Here is a 13,346-nt window from a genome sequence, read left to right as displayed (position 1 = left end):
TGTGCTGTTGATAGTGAGGACAGGCAAAGGAGTTTGGGAAGGGATTGGACTGTGAGCCAAAGCGACATGGAGGTGGAAAAGATTTTTGGGAGGTGGTGAGCGGGGAATGTTGATTTGAGCTGCTCCATCCCAGCTTCTGGCCACGGGCGTCTGGCTGGTTATGAATCACCTAGGACCCACCAGGATGAAATTATAAATCAGGATTGACATGCCATTAAGTGGAACTCGTAAATCTCAATGAGAACATGCACCAGGCATCGAATATCGAGACTTTTAATTAACGTAAACTAATATTCGGGGATTAGCTACAGCACGTAAATTGGGTGGCAGATTACAGCTTAATAAACTCAGGGATATGCAACACCATTGGACATTGCAACTGAAATGTTCTGTTCCAGGCTCTGCAAGATCAGTGGCAAATTGTACTGCACAGAAGCGGATATAGGGCAGCAAGACTGGTTCCACTGCACTGGGTGCCAAGCCTAGGGGGCGCTGCAGGTCATCACAAGTATGGCATAGAGAATTGAGCAGAACAGAAGGCGAGAGGTTGGAGGTGGGCTGAATTTTGTCCTCGCACAGGGCACCACTGAAATTTGAAAGACCAAAGTCCTTCCCTGTATTGCAGCGGAATCGGGGGCGGAAGTTGAATGCAAACTGCACAGATCTTTCAATGAAAGAGAACTGGAGCCTCAGAGAGAATTGTCAAGCCACGAGTACTAAATCAATATTTGTGGTTTGACTGTACTGGGATTCACATATGCATAAATGTATTTCCCTCTTGCGGCTAATTAAATTAATTAAAGTTGCTTAATTCAATCCTATCTCCGGGACAATGGGTTGATGAGCATGGCATGACCTTTCCGACTTCCTTCCTTGAACAACCCCATGAGGCAATCTGGGCGGATCCACCACATGCTATAAGATCTGTTGGTGAGAACCAGCACAGAATTAAATCCTTTGTGGACACCAGGTGAACGCCCACCAGGAGCAGATTCTTTTCAGTAGTCGAAGCTGTGGAATGCTTCCCCCACTCGCATAAACTAAATACAGTGGTACCTCTGGTTACGAACTTAATTTGTTCTGGAGGTCCGTTCTTAAGCTGAAACCATTCTTATCCTGAGGCTCGCTTTCGCTAATGGGGCCTCCCGCTGCATGTGCGCCTCTGGCACACTATTTCCATTCACATCCTGGGGCAAAGTTCACAACCAGGAGCAGCTACTTCTGGGTTAGCGGAGCTCGTAACCTGAAGTGTTCGTAACCAGAGGTACCACTGTACTTGTCTCCTTTAGGAAGAAAGCAACATTCTTATTGCTCTGTAACAGGGTTGGGGGAACTTTGGCCCAGGGATCAAATGCGGCCCTCCATCCTCTATATACGGTCCTTGCAATTCGCCCCAGGCTATGCCCCCTCTCTTCTCAGGCCATGGCCTTCTCTGGACCTGCTTCACTCCTGAAAGACTTTGGCCTGCTGCACAAAGGTGATAATGGACATTTCTTGCTTTGCCCATTTTTGCCTCTGGCCCCGGCCACCACTGACATGCGGCCCCTGGAATGAAATGTGGCCTTCAAGTTGAAAAAGGTTCCACACACCTTTTCTCCAGGGTAGACCTATGCCCAGTGCTATTTTTCTGGAAAAAGAGGTGCAGGAACTCACCATGAACACCTCCTTTGTTCTCTTAGAAGGGCAATGGGACCCACCTGGGAGGTACCGGAACTCAGTTCCGACGAGTTCCACCTGCAAAAAGCCCTGCCTCTGTCCAGCTGTCCAGTTCAGAGGACAGTCCTCTAACTGAAGGGATGTCTGTCCCAAGTCCAGTTGCCAGGATAAAGACCCCCAAGAGGAGAAACCAGGAGGGGCCTTGAAGTTGCCCATCAACACTTAGAGAGCCAGTGTGGTGTAGTGGTTAAGAGCGATGGACTTGTAATCTGGTGGACCGGGTTCGATTCCCCGCTCCTCCACATGCAGCTGCTGGGTGACCTTGGGCTAGGTCACACTTCTCTGAAGTCTCTCAGCCTCACTCACCTCACAGAGTGTTTGTTGTTGGGGAGGAAGGGAAAGGAGATTGTTAGCTGCTTTGAGACTCCTTCGCGTAGTGATACGGTCAAGGTAAAGGGACCCCTGACCATTAGGTCCAGTCGTGACCGACTCTGGGGTTGCAGTGCTCATCTCGCTTTAGTGGCTGAGGGAGCCGGCGTACAGCTTCCAGGTCATGTGGCCAGCATGACTAAGCTGCTTCTGGTGCAGCACACGGAAACGCCGTTTACCTTCCCACTGGAGCGGTACCTATTTATCTACTTGCACTTCATGCTTTCAAACTGCTAGGTTGGCAGGAGCAGGGACAGAGCAATGGGAGCTCACCCCGTCACGGGGATTTGAACCGCCAACCTTCTAATCAGCAAGTCCTAGGCTCTGTGGTTTAACCCACAGTGCCACCCGCGTCCCAGGGTAGTGATAAGGTGGATATCAAATCCAAACTCTTCTTCTTCTTCTTTTTCTTAGGACTCTGACAGCGGGCACCTGGGCCACCTGGTTACCACCTCTGATGTAGTGCATTTATATTTAAATTATAAAAAACTCTTTCCAATTTTGCATCCATGTGTATAAATTAGCATATGCAGATGTTATGCACACCCACACGCTCTTTTCCAGTGACTCATTTCCTCTTTGGGGAGGTGACGCATGAAGTGTCAATCCTGCGGTTCTTTAAGTGCAAAGGGAGTGGTATTGTGCTCCTGCTGGGCTGGTTCTTTTTCTAAAATTGTGGTTTGATTATTTCATTACCATGTCAGATGATCTGTGTTAGAAACCATCTCGAAAACATCGGTTAGAAAGCAGTATCTGAAATTTGTTAAGTAAACACAACGCTGTGTAGTTTCGTCAGCAAGAGAGGTACAATACAAATTGCTGCGTTGATGGTATTTTCAAACCAGCTGGATTTAACAGGATACTTTCCACGGTGCGTTTCAATGTTTCGGGAGGTGTATTGCTCCCCACACAGATCTGATCTGGTGAGACGCCAGATGCTATATTATTGGCGGCAGGTTGCAGAAATCAGATTACAAAATATAGGTTATGATCTTGCTGCTAATATTTTAATGATTTTTCCCAATGTAGTAGAGGATACCATTCTCAAGATTACAAAATCTATTGTGTTGTATTTATTAATGTATTGCCAAGTATATTTGAGTATGTCCCTGCGGGGGACGGGACAGTTGTTCATGATACAGAAATGGTTATTAAAATGACTTGATCTGGTGGAAATGGATAAACTGACAGATGTTATTCACAGCAGGATCTGAGCAGTCAAAGAACTGCGTAGATAATGGATATGATTTACTGTTTATAGGAACCAGCATTTTGAACACATCACCATGGATAGATAGATAGATAGATAGATAAGTATTTCTCTCTCTCTCTCTCTCTCTCTCTCTCTCTCTCTCTCTCTCTCTCTCTCGTGTTTTACTGCATTTTTTCTTTTAAAATGATTTTAGAAGCTTCTAATTGCTTTTTTAATATTTTGTTTATTTTTTTAAAGAAAAAATGCATTGTATCACTGGTGTGTTTACCACCTGGAGCTCCTTTGGGAGGAAGGGTGCAATATAAATTAAATTAATAAAAGTAACTCTCTTACTGTGGTATTTTTGCACTCTCTCTGTTTTGTAATAGCCACCTCCCACACAGCATTGCTCAGGAATTCTAACAAACTAAATAATCAGTGCACTTTTGAAATCACTGGTTAAAATCAGTGCTGTTTTGCAAGACTTGGCCTGCCATCTTGATTCAAAATGGTTCCAGTTGTATCCAAGCATAGGTGAAAACCTGCTACTGGCTCTCACGAACCATGATGCAAAATTTGGTTGTGATATATTGAGAGGGGTCCAAAATGCACCCAGACAACTTTCCAAAATATATTAAGAGATCTAGCATGGACAAATGATTTTTTAAAAAATGTTTAAAAATACAAAACTTACTAAAAACATAAATAGAGACTTGTCCATGACCAGCTAGTGTACTTTGTGGTTAAGACGTATGCCAACTTGCGTTTTCTGTGTTTTTATTTTACTTTTCATGTCCACAAAACTAACACAAGCTTGGTATCATATACGGTAAGTATGATTCAGTAATATGGCAAGAATGTTTTATTACAATGGGAGGATTGTCTAGGTCAGTGGTTCCCAACCTTTTTTGGCCATGCCCCACCTAAGCCCCAGTGACATATAATTATTATTATTCAAAAAATGAGCTCCTGTTCACATGGAGGAAGCCTAAAAGGCCATTAACTTGGTCTAGCTCATTCTCAAATTGCCCCCCTTAAAAATCAAATTGCCCTCCTGTGGGACATGCGCCCCATGTTGGGAACCACGGGTCTAGGTTTATAGTGCAGCTTGTTCAAAGCTCACCTTGCCCTGGTTCAGTGGGCCAGTACATCAAAATAGGAGTTAAAGCAGGCTTCCCAAGGTGACAAGGCCAGTCCAAGATATTTTACTGCCTGTGGGAGAGGACAAGATGGCGTCCACTCCCCATTGCATGGACAGAAGCTGACTGAAGTTGAATCTTGCTTCAAACCTGGTATGTTCCACCTCACCTGAGGCAGGAGACTGATTTGTGGGGTTGGGGAACATGACGTGTAACATACACAGATGTGTCCTCCACACACCACTGCCCCACAATGTGCTACCCAAGGTGTTTGCTTCACCTTGCCTAACAGTAGAGTCATTTCTGTAAGTAGTGCAGAGACCACCAAGGGGTGAGATACAACTCCTGCTTTTGCTACTTCCTCACAACAGACAAGAAGGAGTTCAGTTTCACTTTTCTTGGATTTCCAAGGTTCTGCAACAGCCCACATGAATGCTGTTTTCTTTTGCCAAACCTGAGGCAGTTTTTATTGTTATCATCACATTTATATCCCATCTCCTTTCTTCCCAGGAGCTCAAGGTGACATATATAGGCCCTTCCCCTCTCCATTCCATCCTCACAGAAACCCTCCTAGGTGGGTGAGGCTGGGAGATGATGCATACCCTCCAACATTTCTCTGGTGAAAATAGGGGTGGCCTATTCCATAATTATAGTAGTAGTAGTAGTAGTAGTAGTAGTAGTAGTAATAATAATAATAATAATAATAATAATAATAATAATACTTTCAGACACCTGGGCTCTCACTTGTGAGATGCCTCAGGGTTCCGTCCTCTCCCCCATGCTTTTTAATATCTATATGAAGCCCCTGGGAGAGATCATCAGGGGTTTGGGCTGGGTGTTCATCAGTATGCAAATGATACCCAGCTCTACCTCTCTTTTAAATATTATTATTATTTTAAATATTATTATTATTTTAAATATTATTATTATTTTAAATATTATTATTATTATTATATTTTATTATTATTTATACCCTGCCCATCTGACTGGGTTGCCCCAGCCACTCTAGGTGGCTTACAACATATAAATATATTTAACATTTTTTAAAAAAATGTCTTCTAAAGGTTGTATAGTTACTTATCTCCTTGGTTTGAGCATCACTTAATTCCATAGCCTCCAACATTTCTCCAATGAAAATAGGGACATCCTAAGGAAAAGTGTGACATTCCGGGATAAAATCAAACTGGGACAGCTTCTGTAAATCTGGGACTGTCCCTGGAAAATAAGGACACTTGGGGGTCTGGATGATGACCACTCTAAGGTGGGCTTCATGGCTGAGTGAGGATTCAAACCCTGGTTCCCCAGCTCCTAGCTTGCCACTCTAACCACTATGCCACACAGGCTCTCTACCCTCAAGACATTTCTCCTAGTTCTCCTGCAAAACCCACCCTCAGTCTCATTCGATCTTGCCCTCCCTCTGGGGTGGCAGAGAGCCTGCCTCTGCCCCCTTCTGCATGACACTCCTCTCCCAATGTGACTGTCATCACACCTCATGTTTCTACACCCTTGTTTCATATCAGTGTCTCTTTCTGGTGGAGGGTGAAGAAATGCAGTATGTGAAAACATTATGATGCAAGAAAGTGAAACCACTTTTTACAAGGAGAGGGGAGACAAGAACAGCAGACATGATATTTCGCAGCCACCCCTAGTCTGGTTTGAAATCTCATTTGGCGCGCAACGTAACTGCAGGCTTTTGTGTTCCTTTGGGTTGGGGCCAGAATCCCTGCCATCTTTAGGATCAAACTGTTATAGGAAGGGAAGCAGGAAGAAGGCATCACACAAAAGCAATCAAGCTGACATTTGGCATTTAGTTATCATGCAACCAAGCACATATCACCTGCTAATTAAAAACAAATTACATATAACTTAAGGAGGATTAAACTTCGTATAGAACAGGCTGTCTTCCGAGGGAGCGATTAGTCCACGTTTTGAGCACGGTATGAAACCAAGCAACCTGTCCAATAGAAAGGCAATCTAAAGAATTAGCTTGTTCCCACTCCTGTTCTTTTCCATCTGCAAGAGAACAGCTGTATAATTACGACAGATGAGGCTTGTGATGGGAGCGAAGTCTTGTGAAGCACTCCAACAGGGAGGCTCAGCGCATCTTGAAGGAGGAAGGCAAAGCCTAGGAGAAGGAGAAGTTGTCGCAGAAGCATGGCCTCCTCCCTGTTTTGAAGCGAACCACTTCCCTCTGTCACTTGGCCTCCCTGAGTGTGACAGCAGAGAAGAGAACAAAAGGGAAAGAAGATGGGGTCATGGCAACTCACAATGGGGCAGAGAGCACATGGGGAACAGGCGAACTACAAAGATGGAAAAATACCGTATTTTTCCCTCTATAACACGCAGATTTTTTCTCCTAAAAAGGAAGGGGAAATGTCTGTGCGTGTTATAGAGCGAATGTGTGGTCCCTGGAGCCGAAAAATCAAGCAAAAATCAAATCGCGGCGCTTCACAGAGAAGGGAAAACTGAAAAGAGGAAGCGGCTGCTTTCCTGCATTCTGCCTCAGGGTCTTACTGCCCACCCTTCTCTGTTTCGTTGCTGTGTTTGCTGAAACGGAACAAAGAGCAGGGAAAGCCCCTCCCCTCCAGGCAAGCAGAGGGGAACTCCTCCAGGCAAGCAGAGGGGAGAGAGAGGGGGGAAGGGAGAGAGAGAGGGGGAGGGGGGAGAGAGAGAGGAGGGAGGGAGAGAGGGAGGGAGGGAGAGAGGGGGAGGGAGGGAGGGAGGGAGGGAGAGGGAGGGAGAGAGAGAGAGAGAGAGAGAGAGAGAGAGAGAGAGAGAGAGAGAGCGCGAGCGAGCGAGCGAGCTAGCTGGCTTGGGTGGGGGGAAACTTTTGCCTTTCTTTCCTCCCTCCCGTTAAATCCCTCTCCTGCATTCTTAGCCAGCTGCTTCTCTGCACACCCCTCTCATGTCCCTTATTTGTTTTTCCTTCGCTCCCCACTTAAAATGTGGTTACAAAGCATAGATCCACATGGATCCTCAGGATCTTTGCATTGGGTCACCCCAAATTCACCATCAGATCACATAGCATGTCCATGGCTACAGCCTGCTCCCCCAAAATCACGCACCCACTGTTGCCTGGGGCTGCAATGGTGCAAAAATGTGGTTAAAAAGCATGGATCCACATGGATCCTCAGGATCTTTGCATTGGGTCACCCCAAATTCACCATCAGATCACATAGCATGTCCATGGCTACAGCCTGCACCAAAAAAATCACGCACCCACTGTTGCCTGGGGCTGCAATGGTGCAAAAATGTGGTTACAAAGCATGGATCCACAGGGATTCTCAGGATCTTTGCATTGGGTCACCCCAAATTCACCATCAAATCACATAGCATGTCCATGGCTACAGCCTGCACCAAAAAAATCACGCACCCACTGTTGCCTGGGGCTGCAATGGTGCAAAAACGTGGTTACAAAGCATGGATCCACAGGAATTCTCAGGATTTTTGCATTGGGTCACCCCAAATTCACCATCAAATCACATAGCATGTCCATGGCTACAGCCTGCACCAAAAAAATCACGCACCCACTGTTGCCTGGGGCTGCAATGGTGCAAAAATGTGGTTACAAAGCATGGATCCACAGGAATTCTCAGGATTTTTGCATTGGGTCACCCCAAATTCACCATCAGATCACATGTCTGTGGCCACAGCATGAGGCCCAAAAATGATACATCCACTGTTTCATTCAGAATGTTTTTTCCCTTGTTTTCCTCCTCTAAAAACGATGTGCGTGTTATGGTCAGGTGCGTGTTATAGAGCGAAAAATACGGTAGTTTGGAGGAAACACAAGCAAGAGGTGACATGATAGAAATTTATAACATTATCAGAAAGTGGGAAGGGAAAGCTTGCAGGGGGTTGGACTAGATGACCCTCGGTGTACCTTTCAACTCCTCAGTTTTATGATTCTATGAAAATTTTTATATGTAACTGTGAATTTTGTAATATTTTGTTTAAGCTGTTCCTTCAGCTTTTGGTACACCACTTAGCTATATTTTTAATTTATTAAGTGGCATACAAATTAAATAATCCAATCAAAGAATCCAGTCAAACAAAACTGTGTACCAGGAGGTCAACATTGTTTCCATTTTTACAGGAGTAACAGGACAGCGAATTGCTCAGGTGACCTCTAAATTCAGCCCCAAAGTCCCAAGATCATATTAGTTCTACAAATTCCAATAGATGGAATTGGCTGAACAGAACTGTAAAGTTGACTCACTAAACTGCATATTGGGTGTGGGTGGAATCAGTTGATTTCGGGTTCTCTCAGTTTCTTTTTCCCAATCTGATGTTCCGTCCTTTCCATTTCCCCATCAATTTGCAAACTCTGCATTTTTCTCAACAAATCTCCTAAAATTTTGTGTGTGTTTCTGTGGGCAAGGTTGCCTAATAGAAGTGTTCTTGCAGTCGACTTTCTCCTAATATAATGCAGTTTGTGCATTATTTTAACTAATATATACATGGTTTTAGCATGTGTTTTGGTTGAACTGCATCACAAAGTTCAGAGCCACATTTGGCCCCCGGGACAAGGGTCCCCATCTGGATCCTATGAGTTTGACCCCTGTGCACCATAACCTCCACCCTCTCGAACATGGGAAATTTCTGACGTTGCCAGGAACGGCAAGCTCTTAAAGATCACCTTTGGAAATCACAAAGCCGCGATGAAATGTGTGAGTCCTTCGATGACATGAGGAAGTTTTTCAGAACAGAAGAAATCACTCCCCCACCCCCTGCAAAGGCTGTTTTGCCTGTCAATCTACAGCGGTCTAACCACAGGAGCGTTTGTTTTGACAGTGCATACAAATCGGACACGGACGTGTAATAACATCAACATATTTCGCTTCCCCCCCTACCTCCGCCTACCTTTTTCTGTCTTTCTCGTTCACCTTTCTGCTGAGCTGCTCCACCAGCCCTCTCGCCTCAGGGGTGGAGAGGAACAATTAAGCTTTGTGCGGTTTTTGAAGATGACTGTCAGGCCTCCATGGGACAAATGCTTTTTGACTGGAAGAAGAAGAAGAAGAAGAAGAAGAAGAAGAAGAAGAAGAAGAAGAAGAAGAAGAAGAAGAAGAAGAAGGGGTCCAACTTTGAGGGTGGGGGCAAATAAATATTTTCCTCACACTTCTTCACATCTTTGTTGGGTTTCTTAATAGGCTGCCCCCCATACTGAGAGAGAGGCTCATCGCCAGCGGTCGTTGAAACCTTGGCCCCACCTCGTCCCCTCCCTCAGCGGCTGCCCTGTCAGCCTCTCAGATGATAGGTTCTGGGTGAGGGAAAGGTGAGCAGCATTCCACTGGGTTGTGATAAGTAAAATGGCTTTGCGTGGAAGAGGAACTGAAGACTGCTTCATGTTTTTCTTTTCGCCATCTCTACACAAACACACATACACACCATGCTCAGAATACTGGGCTCTGATGCTGTCAGTCAGCGGTGGGTGACCCTCAGCCCTCAATCTAAGTTTTAAAAAAACACCTGTGTGAGTAATCGGTTCAGGTTTCTAGCAAGAGCAACCTGTGTCTTCAGAGAGAGAAATAACCTTAGCCCATTGCTCAGTGCCGGATTTACGTATAAACTAAACAAGCTATAGCTTAGGGCCCCACTCTCTTGGGGGCCCCCCAAAATTTAAAGGAACAAAAAAAATGGATGTACATTTCCAAAATATAAGATAAAAAACAAATAAATTAAAACCTACATACAGCAACAGTGTTTTGTTTTGTGTAGGCTCCTATTTGTTATGTGCAAATGCCTTTAGATACCTATTAGGTCCATAAATTACCATATAGCATATATTCAACACAAAAAAACCAGCAACAATTTGTTGTTGACAAAGGACAGCTGGACATATAAAGGGCCTACATATAAAGTAGCTTAGGGCCTCATCAAACCTAAATCTGGCCCTGCCACTGCTGGCATTGGACCCTCAACAGTTTGCCTCCTGAGGGAAAGTGCCCTCAGAATAATAGAATGGCAAGGGACCGCAAACGTCGCCTAGCCCAAGCCCCTGCATTGCAGGAATTCACCCTTCTTTCCCTCTTTCTTCACATTCTGCTACCCAGTCTATGCTTATCTCATGGCGCTCATTATCACTGGCGGAGGAGTCACATGACAAGAAGCAAAATACCTCTCCACACTCAGAAAGTTACATGCCATGGAAAAGTCTTGTCTAACCTTTTCCTGAGATGCTCAATTTTTGGCTGGGATGGGGTGGAGTGTTCACTGCAGAGTTGCCATATCTTGAAGAGCAAAAAAGAAGACAGCACAAGATGCTGCCAGCCTGAGCCGGAGAATGAGGTGTGCAGGCGTGGACGCGCAGGGCCGCCTCCTCTACACCCGCACACCTCTTTCCCCGACTCAGGCTGGTGTGCGGACCAGCCCAAACCCAAACCACCCAAACCCAAGCCCCACCCCCAAGTCCTCAGCCCTAAGTCCTCCTAAAACCCGGACATTTCCTTTGAAATGTAAAAATCCTCCCAGATGGGCATGGGTTTTTCTAGTAACCCTAATTCAGTAACCCTAATTTTCTGGCAACCCTAATTCAGTATGCTTCTCCCACTGCTTGCCATCTAAATTGGTACAGTCTCAGATTGCACCTCTGCATTCACCATGATTTGTGACAGTACAGCCTGGCAAGAGATTATGGAGCCTTATGCATTTCTTGTCAAGGAAATTGTTGTTTGCAAATGTAATTGAGACGGTGGCTTTTGCAACAACAGGAGGTATTAACCAAATAGCCGATCATGTTTCAGCTCTTTCAAAACATCTTTTATTAAGCACCCGATTCTCCCCCCTCACAAAACAAAACCCTGTTGTGTAACAACTTGATTGAGATACTCAGCAAATAAATTGTTCCACCTTTGTCTCAGTTCTTTTCTTTGAAATTAAAAAAAAAAGGTTTTCTGGGTGATGCACACTGACAGGAAGCATGGATTAGATTCCTGTGGGTTTGTTTTGTGATAGACTTTGTAAGTGATCACTCAGTGTGGAAGGAACTCCCTGTGGAACTGGCCCTGTTACAGGGGCCACATAATGTTCTTTTCCCATTTGTAATATATCTATCTTTTAGTGTGGCAGTATTTGCACTTTGGAACTCCCTGCCTTTTGACATCAGGGAGACAACCTTCATTGTTATTTAGTCGTTTAGTTGTGTCCGACTCTTTGTGATCCCATGAACCAGAGCACGCCAGGCACTCCTGTCTTCCACTGCCTCCCGCAGTTTGGTCAAACTCATGTTCGTAGCTTCGAGAACATTCTCCAACCATCTCGTCCTCTGTTGTCCTCTTCTCCTTGTGCCCTCCATCTTTCCCAACATCAGGGTCTTTTCCAGGGAATCTTCTCTTCTCATGAGGTGGCCAAAGTACTGGAGCCTCAGCTTCACGATCTGTCCTTCCAGTGAGCACTCAAGGCTGATTTCCTTAAGAATAGAGAGGTTTGATCTTCTTGCAGTCCATGGGACTCTCAAGAGTCTCCTCCAGCACCAGAATTCAAAAGCATCAATTCTTCGGCAGTCAGCCTTCTTTATGGTCCAGCTCTCACTTCCATACATCACTACTGGGAAAACCATAGCGTTAACTATACAGACCTTTGTCGGCAAGGTGATGTCTCTGCTTTTTAAGATGCTGTCTAGGTACTCTACTCTTTTTGGCACCTGCTAAAAATGTTTTCATTTAGACAAAGCCTACCCAGACATGCAGAATGCTGGCGTGTATTTTGATCTGGCTTTTAGCTTATTTCCTTGACATCTGATGGGAGGGCGTTCCACAGGGTGGGGGCCACTACCAAGAAGGCCCTCTGCAACCTCACTTCTCACAGAGAGGGAACTGCCAGAAGGCCGTCAAAGTTGGACCTCAGTGTCCAGGCTGGACGATTGGCAGCAGATCCCTGATTGGCAGCAGATCTTCAGGGTTTCAGACAAGGGGACATTCCTAGCCCTAGCTGGAGATGCTGCCATTGCAGGATTGAGCTTGGGACCTTCTGTGTGCAAATGAGATGCTTTGCCACTGAGCTATGGCCCTTCCCCTATATACTGCTTGCATGTGCATTTCAGATGCTGATTTGATGGCTCCTCTATTTCCTCCTCCAGGTTTCAGTTTGGTTGCACCTCCTGCTGCTCTTGCTGGTTCCATTTCGGGAAAGAGCTTCCATTCTGAAGTGTCGATTTGTGAAGGGCCAACTGAGGCACCGCCCTCAGCCTTCAATCATCACTGGCAGGCAATCAGTGATCAGGAAGAGCATTCTGGGTATTATAATTAACATGCAAATCAGGCCACTAAGCAACCTACTTTGCCTAAGAAAAACATTACAAGATCACGGTTGGGAAAGAGGATTTCTGGGCAGTAATGAGATGCAAAGAGATTTGGCGTGTTCCTTTCTGTACCGATAATAATTTACAAATAGCAATTTGACTAGCGTCTCTCAGGCAGGCCTCTTAACAGCGCTTTGCAAATGCTAATTAAGTCTAGCTCCTAATATCCTAGGACTGTTGAAGCAGGTGAATAAATTAATATACTTAATTGAGACTTGCATTCCTGATCAGTTTAAGTCTGCTAAACAGGCTGGAGACTAGGAACTCTATATAAAGAGACACTGTTGACGCAGAATGGTGTATATTTTCATATATATAGGATCTTCTCAAGCCAAACTTTCAGTTCACTGTGCACAAGGGATTTATTCCTCAACATCTCCTCGTTCTGCAAGAATGTAATTGCTTTTTTAATTGCTATAATGGAGCTGCCAGGAGACAGTGCAATTTCTCCAATGTATCATGCAGTGTCCCCCCCCCCCCCCCCGCTGCACAAAAATGAACTCGGGAACTGAAATCAGACAGAAAAATACCCTTCAGTTCTTAAGAGAATTTATTTACTTTTTATTTGTCATACAAAAATATATTCCAGAGAAGACAAGGGAGCGTCTCCATAAAACAACATTGCATGAAT

The sequence above is a fragment of the Podarcis erhardii genome (genome assembly GCF_964252035.2).
Source record: "Podarcis erhardii genome assembly, chromosome: 16".
NCBI classification, from domain to species: Eukaryota; Metazoa; Chordata; class Lepidosauria; order Squamata; family Lacertidae; genus Podarcis; species Podarcis erhardii.
This window is presented reverse-complemented; position numbering follows the sequence as displayed.